Here is a 17193-nt window from a genome sequence, read left to right as displayed (position 1 = left end):
AATCTTATTTGATTTTTTTATTAAATCCTCAATATTTCTATATTTTGGGAAAGTCATTTTATTCCCTCTCTCATATTTTTGTAATAGAAATAATTGATGATAAAATAAATAAAATCAAATGATGCTGTTTACATAATTTGAGAAAACTCAAATATGTAAATAACGAAATCCCCAACTCTCTCCGTGGGTCCTTGAGTTGCTTAGGATTTTCTAGGATCAAAACCAAAAGCAAAATAAAACATGATATGCATGATGACCTAATGTATAACATTCCAAATTGAAAATTTCGGATGTTACAAACCTACCCCCCTTAAGATGAATCTCGCCCTCGAGATTCGGGTTGGCTAGAAAATAGGTGAGGGTGGTCTTTAAGCAAATCTTCCTCTCGCTCCCAGGTGGCTTCATCCTCCGTGTGGTGGCTCCACTGAACCTTGCAAAACTTGATAACCTTGCTGCGAGTGACTCGGCTGGCAAACTCAAGAATCTTGACTGGTTTCTCCTCATAGGTCAAATTGTTATCCAACTGAATGGCTTCTAATGGCACTGTGTCTCTCAAAGGTATGTCAGCCATCTCCGCGTGACACTTTTTCAACTGAGAAACGTGGAACACATCATGAACTCCTGTCAATCCTTCTGGCAATTCCAACTTGTAAGCCACTTCTCCCATACGTTCTAAAACTCGATATGGCCCTACCAATCGTGGCACTAACTTCCCCTTAACTCCAAAGCGCTTAATCCCTCGAAGTGGGGATACTCGAAGATAAGCTCTGTCTCTGACTTCGTAAACTGTCTCCTTGCGTTTAGTATCTGCGTAGCTCTTCTGCCTGGACTGGGCTACCTTGAGCCTATCGCGAATCAACTTCACCTTCTGTTCAGACTCCTTAATCAAGTCAGGTCCAAACAACTGGCAGTATCCAACTTCGTCCCACGACAACGGTGTCCTACACCTCCTTCCGTACAGAGCTTCGAAAGGTGCCATCTTCAAACTGGTCTGATAGCTATTATTGTAAGAGAACTCTACATATGGCAAATTATCGTCCAAACTAGATCCATAATCTAGCGCACAAGCTCTCAGCATTCCTCCAAAATCTGATTGACTCTCTCGGTCTGTCCATCTGCCTGCGGATGAAAAGCTGTACTAAACTCTAGCCTGGTACCCAAAGTCTCATGCAACTGCTTCCAGAACTTTGAGGTAAACTGGGTTCCTCTATCTGATATGATGCTCCTCGGAACTCCATGCAAACATACGATCCTGGTCATGTATATCTTTGCCAACTTAGCACTGGTGTAAGTGGTCTTTACTGGGATGAAATGAGCTACCTTCGTCAATCGATCAACTACAACCCAAATCAAGTCATAGCCTGAATGAGTCCTTGGTAATCCCGTGATAAAATCCATGCCTAGCTTATCCCACTTCCATTCAGGTATCGGCAATGGTTGCAACAATCCTGCTGGCTTCTGATGCTCTGCCTTTACTCTCTAACATACGTCACAAACTGCTACATACTCTGCAATATCCTTCTTCATTCCGGTCCACCAGAAAATATCCTTCAAATCCAAATACATCTTGGTATTTCCTGGGTGAATCGAATACGGTGAATCATGTGCCTCTTGCAGAATCAACTTTCTGATCTCCGGGTCATTGGGTACATAAACACGATCTTCAAACCATAGGGTGTCATGCTCATCCTCACGAAATCCTTTAGCTTTTCCTTCTTTCATTTTCTCCTTTATGGAAGCAATCTCCTTGTCAGTTTTCTGAGCTTCTCTGATTCTATCCATCAAAGTTGACTGCATTTCCAACGCTGCTACATAGCCTCTCGGAACTATTTCCAAACATAGTTCACGAAGATTTTCTGCTAACACCTTGGGTATTTCTCCCGTCATTAACGTGTTGACATAGCTCTTGCGGCTTAATGCATCAGCTACCACATTGGCCTTTCCGGGATGATAATGCAATCTCATATCATAATCCTTGATGAGCTCCAACCATCTCCTTTGTCTGAGGTTCAACTCCTTCTGCGTGAAAATATACTTCAAACTCTTGTGATCCGTGTACACCTCACAATGATTTCCAATGAGGAAATGTCTCCATGTCTTCAATGCATGCACTACAGCTGCTAACTCCAAATCATGCGTGGCATAATTCAATTCGTGAGGCTTCAGTTGTCGTGAAGTATACGAAACAACTCTTCCATCCTGCATAAGCACTGCTCCAAGTCCTCGACATGAAGCGTCGCAATACACCTCATAATCCTTGGTCTGATCTGGCAAAATCAACACTGGTGAGGTAACCAAACGGTTCTTCAATTCCTGGAAACTATCCTCACACTCCTCAGTCCATTTGAACTTGGTATCCTTCTTCAACAACTCCGTCATAGGCTTCGCCATCTTTGAGAAATTCTCAATAAACCTCCGGTAGTATCCTGCGAGTCCAAGAAAACTCTGGATCTCTCCAACTGTTGTTGGGGCTTCCCACTTGGTCACAGTTTCAACTTTAGCGGGATCTACCGCTATACCTTCTCTAGATATAACGTGTCCGAGGAATCCTACTTCCTTCAACCAAAACTCAGATTTGCTGAACTTGGCATATAATTGATGTTCTCTGAGCTTTCCAAGTACCAAACGCAAATGCTCCCTATGCTCCTCTTCATTCTTCGAATATACCAGGATATCATCAATGAACACTACGACGAACTTATCCAAAAACTCCATAAACACTTTGTTCATCATGTTCATAAAATAGGCAGGTGCGTTAGTCAGACCAAATGACATAACGGTATACTCATATAGTCCATATCTTGTGGTGAATGTTGTCTTAGGTATGTCCTGCTCTCAAATCTTCAACTGATGGTACCCTGATCGCAAATCGATCTTGGAAAATACTTTAGCTCCTTGCAATCGATCAAACAGATCGTTGATCATTGGTAGTGGGTACTTGTTCTTGATAGTTACTTCATTCAATCCTCGATAATCAACAACCATTCTTAACGATCCATCCTTCTTCTCCACTAGAAGTACTGGTGATCCCGAAGGCGAAGAACTTGGGCGAATATATCCCTTATCCAGTAACTCCTTAATCTGCTTCTTAATTTCCACCAAATCCTTTGCTCGCATCCTATATGGTCTCTTTGATATTGGCCTAGTGCCTGGTAAAAGCTCAATCAAAAACTCAATGTCTCTATCCGGTGGCATGTCTGGCAACTCTTCGGGAAATACATCAGGAAAATCCTTTACCACTTGTACTTCCTCCTGCACAACTCCTGATAAGGAATTTACTTGTGTCTTCTTTGGCACATGCCGGGATACATACTTGATCCTTCTCCCTTCTGGTGTGGTAAGCAAAATTGACTTACTAGCACACTCAATATTTCCTTCATACTTTGATAACCAATCCATGCCTAATATCACATCCAATCCTTGAGATTCCAATACTACTAGGTCTGAGGGAAAAACATAGTTACCAATCCTTAATGGTAACCGATCACACCATAGACTAGCCACATACTCTGCTTCTGGCGAGGTTACTAACATGGGTGACCTAAGGGTTCGGGTTGGTAGGTTATACTTATCCACAAATCCCCTTGAGATGTATGAATGCGATGCACCAATATCAAAAAGAACGAGTGCAGTAAATGACTTAACCAAAAACTTACCTATTACTGCATCGGGCTGAGCTTCAACCTCCTCCACACTAACGTGGTTCACCTGTCCCCTGTTGAAAGGGTTCGGCTTCTTTCCAGAACTTCCATTGCCGTTTTGGCCTTCAGGACATTCATTTGCGCAATGTCCTGGCTTCGAACACTTATAACAAGTGACTTGGCTCAAGTCCTTCTTGGCTGGGGTTGATGGGGTGCTGTGGTTATGGCCATTGCTTCCTCCATTCCCATTACCATTCTTGGTGCCATTGTGATTGTGCGAGCTACCTACTCCATGGGTATGCTGAAAATGTCCTCCCGGTCTAGGGGTAAAGCAAGGCTTCTGCTGAGCTCCTGAATTATACTTTCCTTGTCCATACTTCCTCTTGCGGTTCTCAATTTGCTGTTGCTTTCCTTCAATCATAAGAGCACGGTCTACCAACTCCTGGTGGTTGTTTGAAGGTGGCTACCATCAACTGCATACTCAACTCATCATTCAATCCTTCCAGGAATTTCTCCTGCTTAGCTGCATCCGTAGCAACGTCATCTGGGGCATAACGTGCTAGCTTACTAAACTCCTCCACATACTGGCCAACTGTCCGTCCTCCTTGGCGCAAGTTACAAAACTCACGCTTCTTCATGGCCATTGCTCCTGCTGAAACATGGGAAGTATGAAAAGCCTGCTGAAACTGGTCCCATGTGACAATGTCGACTGGGAAGGTGGCTGTGAAATTCTCCCACAAGGATGCTGCGGGTCCTTCTAACTGATGTGCGGCAAACTTCACCTTCTCCGCATCTGTGCATCCTGTTGTGGTCAACTCCCTAGCTATCTTGCGGAGCCAATCATCTTCTACTATTGGCTCGGTGCTACTGGAAAATACCGGCGGATTCAGCCTAAGAAAACGGGCTAAGTGGTCAACAGGTGGTGGTGGGGGTGGGTTGTTGTTGTTGTTGTTGTTCCCCTGATTCTGATTCTAAACTAGCAACTGCATCAAGGTGTTCTGCTGCTGGATCAACTGGGTGAGCTCCAGCGGAAAGGCAAATCCGGGGTCACGTCTCAGAGGCATCTGAGGGTTTAGAAAAGAAGAGATATAAGAATAGAGGGGGTCTAAAGAGAAAACACTACCCATATGCACATGAGGCAAAAGCAAACAACCCACTTCAATCAAACAAACAAAGGCATACAATCGATCTAACTATCGCAAAAGTGCTCGGACTACTAAATTTACATGGTGGACTACCACTACTAATGAGGTGGTCTACTAGAAATATTCTACGGTTGTAGACTCCATGATATCTGCTCCTGCTTCATCAACACAGTCATCATTACTACTATCTTGTTCCGAGTCGGTGCCGTCAGTGATGATGTAGTCTTCTGCGCTAATCTCCTTGGGTTCCTCGTCTTCATCTACTGGTGGCGGGCCTCCCTTAAATATTCCAATCTTCTTGATCAGATCGTCATTCTTCTCCACCAATACTTCAATTTCTTCTTCATAATCTTCACGTGTAGCCTTGAGTTCTTCCTCCAGTTCCTTGATTCTAGTCTTAGCCTTCTTCAGATCTATCATGTCGGCGCACATCTGATTCTCCTGTCGTCGAATGTGTTGATTTAACTCCTGAATAAAAGCTGCAATTGATCTATCTTTCCTGGTGCTGATCATCTCCCAGTGTTTATCTCGGCGCCCACAAATCTGGTAGATAGTATCCTTAAGATCCTTGCGGTAGACTTCTCTAATGCGTCCCATGGCGATGTGAGCTGCCATACTCTTTCCTAGACTCCAAGTTGGTGCATCAAAAGAAAACTCTATGGGCTCAGTGACTGGCATGAACGTCCTTCCTGGAACTTGAACTTGAATCATCCAGCACTCTTCTTCAGGTAAAGTGGCGTTGTAGGTTCCCGTGAAGCTTGGTATTCCTATGTTCAGGTATCTAGTGACTTCCTTCAAGTGGCATCCAAAGGGTGTATCCTCATCTGGTTGGGTGAACTTGTTCCTTGCATCCGCCATCCTGAAGAGTAGAAAAGATGAGAAGTCAGAAGAGAAGAGAGTGAGTAGTGATCTAGGTCTTTAGCTTAGTGGTCGTGTCCTACAGTCAGCGTGTGCTCTGATACCATCTCTGTAGCGACCAGACCTCAAATAGTCTGATCTCTGTGCTCCGGTGTCATCCCTGGATCAGTAATGCTGACATCACACAGTACTCGAAGGATTTATATCAGAGTAGCAATCACACACTTACTACATCGAGTGTCTCAAAAGAGAACTTATTACAATAAATATGGCTTAAGGCCATCTAATAACGATAACAGCGGAAGGCTTGGAAGATAAGTGAGTCCATCAACTCCAACGGCATCACTGAGTATAGAACCACGACCTAAAACTCCTCAATCATCGTCTGAAAAGTCTGCAACATTAACGTTGCAGCTCGAAAACGGGTCAGCACATGGAATATGCTGGCAAGGTAACACATGGAGAGTAATGGAATGCAACAACTATACTATATGCATATTTGGCTGGTGGAAAGCTCTATGGTTACAGTTTTTGCGTAAAGCCAAATTTTCCCTACTTCAAAGGAATAAATTTAATTACTATCATGGTGGTTGTTAAACATTGAGAATGGTTGACAGTATTCTCAATCCCAATTCAAAGTAATCATTAAACCCAACAAAATTAATTTTAGAGTAACGTGTTGAGATTCACATGAAAATCCAGGTACTAGATACTCAAGATGTACATAACCGGGGACACGGCTAACCATGATTAGTTTGTTACACTCTGCAGAGGTTTGCGCACTTTTCCCCACAAGACTCGATCGCCTCCGTTGGATTTCTCGCACTACATGGTGTTTGAGAAACGGATGACCGAGACATAGTCTTTCAGAAGCGCTAGCACCTTACGATCGGGTAGACCGTACCACCTACAACCCCTACATCTACTAGTCTACCACTGTAAGAGTTCGCACAACTTAATCAACTATGCCAGAGCCCATAATGGCTTGTGGCTGCACACAGAAGTTTCTAGTTTGAATAATCTCATGATCCCTTTGAGCCTGGGTGGCGGTCCAAAAGAGAAACAGGCAAGTCCTGGAATAACCAGGTGCCTCAATCCACCCAGATGTGTGTTTAGGTTGCCACCTTAGATAAACCCTTAATTAACAATCTCACATCTGTCATGGATATCACTCACCCAATCCACGTCTACTAGCATAGCATGGCATAAAGCAAACGGAGAAGTAACTCCCAAAGGTTTGATAATAAACAGGTAATAGGTACTACCTCATCTACTTCCCATCCCACAATTTAATTAGATCATAATCATGCAATGTGTGAGGATTGATCTAATGCAATAAAACTGGGTTGTAGAAAAAGGCATGATCAAAGTGTTACTTGCCTTGCTGATGATCCGCGAAACCTAGAGATTCAAAGTAACAGGCGGCGCACTCCGGGTATTCTATCGCAGACAAACAAACAAGCATACAATAAGTACTCATCTAATGCACAGGTAAAACTCAAATAGAAGATCTAACAAGAAAGTTCAACTTAAGAACCCTGGTTTGCAAAAAGAATCAAATCGAACGAAGCAAAAGAAATCAAACGGCGAAAGAAAACAACTTCGTTCTAGTAATTTGGATCTAGGGCAAATTTTACAGTAGCAAAAACTTGTTTAAGTTGATTATTCGGAAAGAGGGTTTCGAGACGAAACTCCAGGCGCTTGAATCGCCTGATTCCGATAAACGAGCGAAAAGTTATACTAAAACAAAAATCGGATCAGAAATCACGATCAGAAAATAACCGCGGAAAAATCCGACGAAAAAGAAAAACGACGAACAGAATTTTTTTTTAAACAGCACGGATTTCGAGGGCGACGAACCTCGGGCGACGCGCGGCTCCGGCGGCGGCGGCGGAGGGGCTGGGCTAGGGTTAGGGTTTCGGCTGGGGCGGCTGGGCTCTCTCGGGCCCCGGGGCGGCGGCTTATAAAGGCCTCGGCCGGCGGTGTCCTGGCCGAGTACGGCCCATAGTCGATTTCGCGTTTTTTTTAAATTCCGCTCGGAAGAAAAATAAAAAGAAATACTAAACGGACTCCAAAATTCACAATAAATTTTCCCGGGCTTCTAAAATCAAGCCCGAAAAAGTGAACATTTATCTGGGCCCAAACTACAACTTTGAAAAACGCGCATTTTTCCAAAATTCAAATAAAAATACCGAAAAACTCTAAAATACATCTTATTTGATTTTTTATTAAATCCTCAATATTTCTATATTTTGGGAAAGTCATTTTATTCCCTCTCTCATATTTTTGTAATAGAAATAACTGATGATAAAATAAATAAAATCAAATGATCCTGTTTACATAATTTGAGAAAACTCAAATATGTAAATAATGAAATCCCCAACTCTCTCCGTGGGTCCGTGAGTTGCTTAGGATTTTCTAGGATCAAAACCAAAAGCAAAATAAAACATGATATGCATGATGACCTAATGTATAACATTCCAAATTGAAAATTTGGGATGTTACAATGGTTGATAGTATTCTCAATCCCAATTAAGTAACACCATTAAACCCAACAAATTTAACTTTAGAGTAACATGTTGAGATTCACATGATAATCCAGGTACTAGATACTCAAGATGTCCATAACCGGGGACACGACTAACCATGATTAGTTTGTTACACTCTGGAGAGGTTTGCGCACTTTTCCCCACAAGACTCGATCGCCTCCGTTGGATTTCTCGCACTACATGGTGTTTAAGAAACGGATGACCGAGACACAGTCTTTCAGAAGCGCTAGCACCTTACAATGGATAGACCGGTACACCTACTTTCCCCTACATCTGCTAGTCTACCCTGTAAGAATTCGCATGACTTACTCAACTATGCCAGAGCCCATAATGGCTTGTGGCTGCACACGGAAGTTTATAGTATGAATAATCTCATGATCCCTTTGAGCCTGGGAGGCGGTCCAAAATAAAAACAGGCAAGTCCTGGAATACCCAGGTGCCTCAATCCACCCAGATGTGTGTTAGGTTGCCACGTTAGATAAACCATTAATTAACAATCTCACATCTGTCATGGATATCACTCACCCAATCCACGTCTACTAGCATAGCATGGCATAAAGCAAACGCAGAAGTAACCCCCAAAGGTTTGATAATAAACAGGTAATAGGTACTACCTCATCTACTTCCCATCCCACAATTTAATTAGATCATAATAATGCAATGTGTGAGGATTGATCTAATGCAATAAAACTAGGTTGTAGAAAAAGGCATGATCAAAGTGTTACTTGCCTTGCCGATGATCCGCGAAACCTAGAGATTCAAAGTAACAGGCGGCGCACTCCGGGTATTCTATCGCAGACAAACAAACAAACATACAATAAGTACTCATCTAATGCATAGGTAAAACTCAAATAGAAGATCTAACCAGAAAGTTCAACTTAAAAACCCTGGTATGCAAAAAGAATCAAATCGAACGAAGCAAAAGAAATCAAACGGCGAAAGAAAACAACTTTGTTCTAGTAATTTGGATCTAGGGCAAATTTTACAGTAGCAAAAAGTTGTTTAAGTTGATTATTCGGAAAGAGGGTTTCGAGACGAAACTCCAGGCGCTTGAATCGCCTGATTCCGATAAACGAGCGAAAAGTTTTACTAAAACGAAAATCGGATCAGAGGTCGCGATCAGAAAATAACCGCGGAAAATCCGACGAAAAAGAAAAAAAACGACGAACAATTTTTTTAAATGGCACGGAAGTCGAGGCGGCGGCAAACCTCGGGCGGTGTGCAACTCCAGCGAGTTGGCAGCGGCGGCGGCTATGGGCTAGGGTTTCGGCACAGGCGCGGCTATGGGCCTGGGGCTCGGGCGCTTCACTATATAAAGGCGCCCCGGGGCGGAGTCCCGCTCGGGTACGGCCCATAGTCGGTTTCATTTTTTTAAATAATTACGCTCGGAAAAAAAATAAAAAGAAATACTAAACGGACTCCAAAAATCATGAAATAAATTTTCTCGGGTTTCTAAAATCAGGCCCGATAAAGTGAACATTTATCTGGGCCCAAACTACAACTTTGAACAACGTGCATTTTTCCTAAATTCAATTAAAAATACCGAAAAACTCCGAAATAAATCTTATTTGATTTTTTATTAAATCCTCAATATTTCTATATTTTGGGAAGCCATTTTATTCCCTCTCTCATATTTTTGTAATAGAAATAATTGATGATAAAATAAATAAAATCAAATGATCATGTTTACATAATTTGAGAAAACTCAAATATGTAAATAACGAGATCCCCAACTCTCTGTGTGGGTCCTTGAGTTGCTTAGGATTTTCTAGGATCACAACCAAAAGCAAAATAAAATATGATATGCATGATGACCTAATGTATAACATTCCAAATTGAAAATTTGGGATGTTACAAACCTACCCCCCTTAAGATGAATCTCGCCCTCGAGATTCGGGTTGGCTAGAAAATAGGTGAGGGTGGTCTTTGAGCAAATCTTCCTCTCGCTCCCAGGTGGCTTCATCCTCCGTGTGGTGGCTCCACTGAACTTTGCAAAACTTGATAACCTTGCTGCGAGTAACTCGGCTGGCAAACTCAAGAATCTTGACTGGTTTCTCCTCATAGGTCAAATGGTTATCCAACTGAATTACTTCCCATGGCACTGTGTCTCTCAAAGATATGTCAGCCATCTCCGCGTGACAATTTTCAACTGAGAAACGTGGAACACATCATGAACTCTTGTCAATCCTTCTGGCAATTCCAACTTGTAGGCCACTTCTCCCATACGCTCCAAAACTCGATATGGCCCTACAAATCGTGGCGCTAACATCCCCTTAACTCCAAAACGCTTAATCCCTCGAAGTGGGGATACTCGAAGATAAGCTCTGTCTCCGACTTCGTAAACTGTCTCCTTGCGTTTAGAATCTGTGTAGCTCTTCTGCCTGGACTGCGCTACCTTCATTCTATCTCGAATAAACTTAACATTTCTCTTCTAACTCCTTTGATCACCTTTGGTCCAAACAACTGTCGGTCTCCAACTTCATCCCACATACTCTTGGGGCATCACACATATCGAGACAAAACTCGTATTCATTTTGTCCGAAATCCATTACAGGGTACTACCACCCTTAAAATGCACAAATCTTCCATAGACCATATTTCTCTTATCCTCAAAAATGGTCAAAATCCTTCTTCATAGAGTAACAACTCATAAAATCCATATCGGTACCAATGATGCTACTTTATTCATTCTCAAATGATTACAATCTCTCGCTTCTCCATTACATGTCTCAACTCAACACCTCAATATAAAAGAAAAATGTTCTCACTTCTACTACTCCATTTCTTTTGTTGCAAACTCAACTATCTAGCACAAGTTTCCTTCTCCTTGGGGCATTCTCTAGCAAAGTGCCCTGCTCCTTTAAAACTATAACATATTACTTCTGACAAGTATCAAGGTTTCCTTTTTGGGCAATCGTTGAGGTAGTGCCCTGACTCCTTGCACCTGTAACAGGTGATATGACTCAGGTCCTTCCTGGAATCCAATCTGCTTCTCTTCCTGGACCTTTCCATGCCAATCATGGCCTCTATTTCCTGTGGGTCATATTCTACTTCCTCTGTCGGGAATTCTACTAGATCCCCATTCATGCAATTTTGGCAGATGTGACCTTCTTCTCCACATGAATAGCATGACTTGGTGTAGGGTTTAATTAGTTCTTCTTTGGGCGTGTCCTCCACCTCTTCCTTCATCACAGTTTCTTCTAAGATTTCCATGAGGGCTCCTTTCATTACTTCTTTCTTCTGCTGGATGGTTTGTTGTACCATGGGGTAAATGTGACACTGCGCAGGATAGTGGGTAGTCCCTTCACACAAGAAACAAGTAATCTGCCTATTTGGGCATTCTTCAACTGGGTGACTTCCTTCACAATTAGGGCATTTATCCTTGTGTTCTTTATGGGTGTGTCCTATTTCTCCACAAATCTTGCATGCACAAGGTTTCTTCATATCCTTTCCATAAGGTTTCAACTTCTGGGACACAAGGTGAGATCTTTGCAGAGTCAACTTTAATTCTCTCCAGGTGGTTACTCCTTGCCATCCATTGATGGTTTGGTACATCCTCCACCAAGTAGCAGCACTTCTTTCAAAGCACTGAAGAGCATGCTGGGTCATATCCTTTCCGACTATAGGGTTATTCTCCATGTGATCCTCCATGTTCGGAATCCATTGGTCCGTCTCCAATTGTCTCATCGGTCCAGAAAATATAAGCTCATCTTCATTCATCCTCTATTGGGTCCATGGGTTTGGGGTGAGATAAGAGAGAGGGAGAGGGATACACACAATACAAACAATGTTTTGAAAAGACAGATTTTATTGTGGCTGTCGGAAAATCATCAAATAAATGACAGCTCACAAACGCCGCATCTAACATAGGTATATAACAGGGGTTTGGTCTTCTAAAGGTCAATAAATCTTCAACGTCGCCACACTCTTCCAGTCTTGTTCTGCCTCCAATGGCTTCTTCTGATCATGCTTGTCTTTCTCAAGTTCTTTTGCCAGATCAACTTTGTTGACGCGAAGTCTCTCGTGACGTCCTTTAATATTCCGGAGTTGTGTTCCAAACTTCTGGTTTCAACATCCTTCACATGAACCATGGTCATACTGTCCTTCTGTTCCTGACAAATCTCCGGTATCTTGAGGTTGTAGCTCCTCCAGCTTGGCTACTTTCAGCTCCTGGGTCCTGAGTTCTTCACGAAATGCTTCCTCATAAAATATTGCTTCCTGCAGATCCCACTTAACTTCTTGATGTAATTCTCCAAATCCTGGCGATACACCGCTAAGGTTAAAACTTCTTCTTACTAATAGGTGCTTCATCAACCTTCTTCCATCAAATCCATTCTGAAGACATGCATCCTTAACTCAGCACGGTGACAATAGCATTAGCGGGTGATGACATCATGGATAACCGTGTTTCTGCTCTTGTCATTTCCATGAGCTATCTCTCCACAGTTGATATCTCCTGCCTTAGGGTTTCTTTTACAAAACTTCGAGTTCTCATACTCCTTGTTTCAGTCTTTCTCCGATACACCTTGATCTCGGGTATTGACAACTTCCATAATCTGTCAAGTTCCATAAGGGTAGCCTTCCTAGGTCATACAAATCTGGGAATTCTTCAGAGCCTTCAAATTCTACTTGTCTTCGGTCTTCAACCGTTGTAGTTTCCATTATTCAGATGCACGGAAAATACTCTTCATTTCGAAGTGGTCTTAGTTGTCCGATATCTTGTACTTCTTGGAGTGGTCTCATTAGTCGAATGTTCGTGTGGTCAAAAAGGGGAAAGGGGTATGGTCTCACTAAAGGGAACTTTTGAATAAGCTCAGAAGAGAACAGAGGTAAAAAAAATTGAAAGGGAAAGTTGTAGAGAAAAAATCTTTGCTATGGGCTTGCCAGTTTCTAGGGTCACGTCCTATAGTCAACATGTGCTCTGATACCATCTTGTAGCGACCAGACCTCAAACAGTCTGATCTCTGTGCTCCGGTGTCATCCCTGGATCAGTAATGCTGACACCACACAGTACTCGAAGGATTTATAGAAGAGTAGCAATCACACACTTATTACATCAAGTGTCTCAAAAGAGAACTTATTACAATAAATATGGCTTAAGGCCATCTAATAACGATAACAGCGGAAGGCTTGGTAGATAAGTGAGTCCATCAACTCCAACGGCATCACTGAGTATAGAACCACGACCTAAAACTCCTCAATCGTCGTCTGAAAAGTCTGCAACATTAACGTTGCAGCCCAAAAACGGGTCAGCACATGGAATATGCTGGCAAGGTAACACATAGAGAGTAATGGAATGCAACAACTATACTACATGTATATTTGGCTGGTGGAAAGCTCTATGGTTACAGTTTTTGCGTAAAGCCAATTTTCCCTACTTCAAAGGAATAAATTTAATTACTATCATGGTGGTTGTTAAACATTGAGAATGGTTGACAACATTCTCAATCCCAATTAAGTAACATCATTAAACCCAACAAATTTTACTTTACAGTAACATATTGAGATTCACATGATAATCCAGGTACTAGATACTCAAGATGTCCATAATCGGGGACACGACTAACCATGATTAGTTTGTTACACTCTGCAGAGGTTTGCGCACTTTTCCCCACAAGACTCGATTGCCTCCGTTGGATTTCACGCACTACATGGTGTTTGAGAAACGGATGACCGAGACACAGTCTTTCAGAAGCGCTAGCACCTTACGATGGATAGACCGGTACACCTACTTTCCCCTACATCTGCTAGTCTACCCTGTAAGAGTTCGCACGACTTACTCAACTATGCCAGAGCCCATAATGGCTTGTGGCTGCACACGGAAGTTTCTAGTATGAATAATCTCATGATCCCTTTGAGCCTGGGTGGCGGTCCAAAATAAAAACAGGCAAGTCCTGGAATACCCAGGTGCCTCAATCCACCCAGATGTGTGTTAGGTTGCCACCTTAGATAAACCATTAGTTAACAATCTCACATCTGTCATGGATATCACTCACCCAATCCACGTCTACTAGCATAGCATGGCATAAAGCAAACGCAGAAGTAACTCCCAAAGGTTTGATAATAAACAGGTAATAGGTACTACCTCATCTACTTCCCATCCCACAATTTAATTAGATCCTAATCATGCAATGTGTGAGGATGGATCTAATGCAATAAAATTGGGTTGTAGAAAAGGTATGATCAAAGTGTTACTTCCCTTGCTGATGATCCGCGAAACCTAGAGATTTGAAGTAACAGGCGGCGCACTCCGGGTATTCTATCGCAGACAAACAACAAGCATACAATAAGTACTCATCTAATGCACAGGTAAAACTCAAATAGAAGATCTAACCAGAAAGTTCAACTTAAGAACCCTGGTTTGCAAAAAGAATCAAATCGAACAGAGCAAAAGAAGTCAAACGGCGAAAGAAAACAATTTCGTTCTAGTAATCTGGATCTAGGGAAAATTTTACAGTAGCAAAAACATGTTTAAGTTGATTATTTGGAAAGAGGGTTTCGAGACGAAACTCCAGGCGCTTGAATCGCCTGATTCCGATAAACGAGCGAAAAGTTATACTAAAACGAAAATCGGATCAGAGATCGCGATCAGAAAATAACCGCGGAAAATCCGACGAAAAAGAAAAAAACGACAAACAGATTTTTTTTAAACGGCACGGAAGTCGAGGCGGCGGCGAACCTCGGGCGGCGTGCAACTCCGGCGAGTCGGCAGCGGGTCCGGCGACGGCGGCGGCGGCGGCTATGGGGTAGGGTTTCGGCGCAGGCGCGGCTATGGGCCTGGGGCTCGGGCACTTCGCTATATAAAGGCGCCCCCGGGCGGAGTCCCGCTCGGGTACGTCCCATAGTCGGTTTCGTTTTTTTTAAATAATTACTCTCGGAAGAAAATAAAAAGAAATAGTAAACGGACTCCAAAAATCACGAAATAAATTTTCCCGGGTTTTTAAAATCAAGCCCGATAAAGTGAACATTTATCTGGGCCCAAACTACAACTTTGAAAAACGCGCATTTTTCCTAAATTCAATTAAAAATACCGAAAAACTCCGAAATAAATCTTATTTGATTTTTTTATTAAATCCTCAATATTTCTATATTTTGGGAAAGTCATTTTATTCCCTCTCTCATATTTTTGTAATAAAAATAATTGATAATAAAATAAATAAAATCAAATGATCCTGTTTACATAATTTGAGAAAATTCAAATATGTAAATAACGAAATCCCCAACTCTCTCTGTGGGTCCTTGAGTTGCTTAGGATTTTCTAGGATCAAAAGCAAAAGCAAAAAAAATATGATATGCATGATGACCTAACGTATAACATTCCAAATTGAAAATTTGGGATGTTACACATAATGTGTACTGTAGTATCATCATTGTTGGACCTTCCGAAGAGGCGAAGAGCCAAGTGCAAGGTTCACACCAGTACGAACTGTTGAACCTCCCAAAGAGGCAAAGAGCCAAGCGCAAGGTTTTATAGGAGTTGTCGTCCTAGTATGAGTGTACTACAACTATAGCAAACGATGCTACTGTATGATGCCGCGACGTCACGTATATCCAAAGCTATGCCACCTTTTTTCTCAAAGAGCGTGTTATAGCCCATGCAACAACCACATAAGTTGCACGTACACATAACACATTTACTAGTAATAAATTCTAAAGGACAAATGCCAGTATGCCACACAAGTTCATCTCCAATTCATGTGATAAATTTGTGCACGACTAGTCTACATATATTCATAGCGCTACCGTTCACAATTTACCGTACTCCACTTACACGTTATAGATGGGCTATATGTCCTCCTCCAGGTTCCAGTCCCAGGTGTTCTTCATGGATGGCACGATCCATAGCGATGGGCAACGGGAATCATTGTCGCAGCTTTCTAGTCCGGTTCCGCACAATGGAGACTCATCCAAGCTGAAGCGGCATAAATCAGGGATAGCATGTCCCAGCATGTCATTCATCCGGCAGTGCGCACTGAAGACACAACCATGCTTCATGGATGGCAGGCCTTTCGTGTCGTGCATGGAAGGTGGCATCTGCTTCACAATGGGGTAGCTGTCCCCAATGAAAAGCGAGTACTCTCCAAGAGTGTTCCTCGGTACCCACGGAGCATCATGGGGGTCGAACTCGGCACCGTTCATCTAGTACATGCGACATCTCATATCTGGACACATGGTGACGTACATAGTCAAGGTCCATGCATAATAATGTTGTGCTGAAATATGGCAGTCAGTAATACTGTGCAACAAATAGTACTACTCTGGTATAGAGGAAGTAAAATAACCGGCTTATTATATATAGCCACTATTGGCTACATGGATGAGATAGTAAGACATGGAAAAACAAAAATGGTGGCAGCTAGTGGGTTCAAGTCTTCAAGGGCCTAGCTAGCTATACACGTCCTCCAAGGTAAAAAGTACTCCTACCAGGTATCAAACACGAAAAATGAGGTATACACTCCTGCGACCAGTAGTAGTACTTGTTGGTGTACAACGCAACCTAGAATCACATTTTGTCGCTAGTAGTACATTGTTCCTTAGGCTGGCCATAGTGGGGGTACCATAAGTGGTAGCATACACTTGGGACTAGCAAACATGCTTATGTGGCACATAATTAAAGAAGAGAGAGTGTTAGAGTAACATAGGTAGATACCGTATCATGTTAAATGCTATGCTACTTTGTGTCATGCATGGCAATAAATATGATCATCTATGATACTAGTTTATGATACTATGCACTATGGAGGTAGTATCATAAACTAGTATCATACGCATGTTACTAGCATATGATACTCCCCACTATGAGTAGCCTTACAAGAAACCCCTAATAATGCAAGAAACCACTAATAATGCTAAGACACTACTACCACTTGCATACGTGGCAGACTTAAGATAAGACTACCTTATCAACCATTGTACATGCTCTTACCAACCAGCCCTACCAAGAAACGACTACTCTACAAAGTGCCATTATAGGCACGTTTCAACCCATGGCCCTATTTG

The sequence above is a fragment of the Triticum aestivum genome, chromosome 3A (genome assembly GCF_018294505.1).
Source record: "Triticum aestivum cultivar Chinese Spring chromosome 3A, IWGSC CS RefSeq v2.1, whole genome shotgun sequence".
Classification (NCBI taxonomy): domain Eukaryota; kingdom Viridiplantae; phylum Streptophyta; class Magnoliopsida; order Poales; family Poaceae; genus Triticum; species Triticum aestivum.
Note: the sequence above shows the minus strand (reverse complement) of the source record.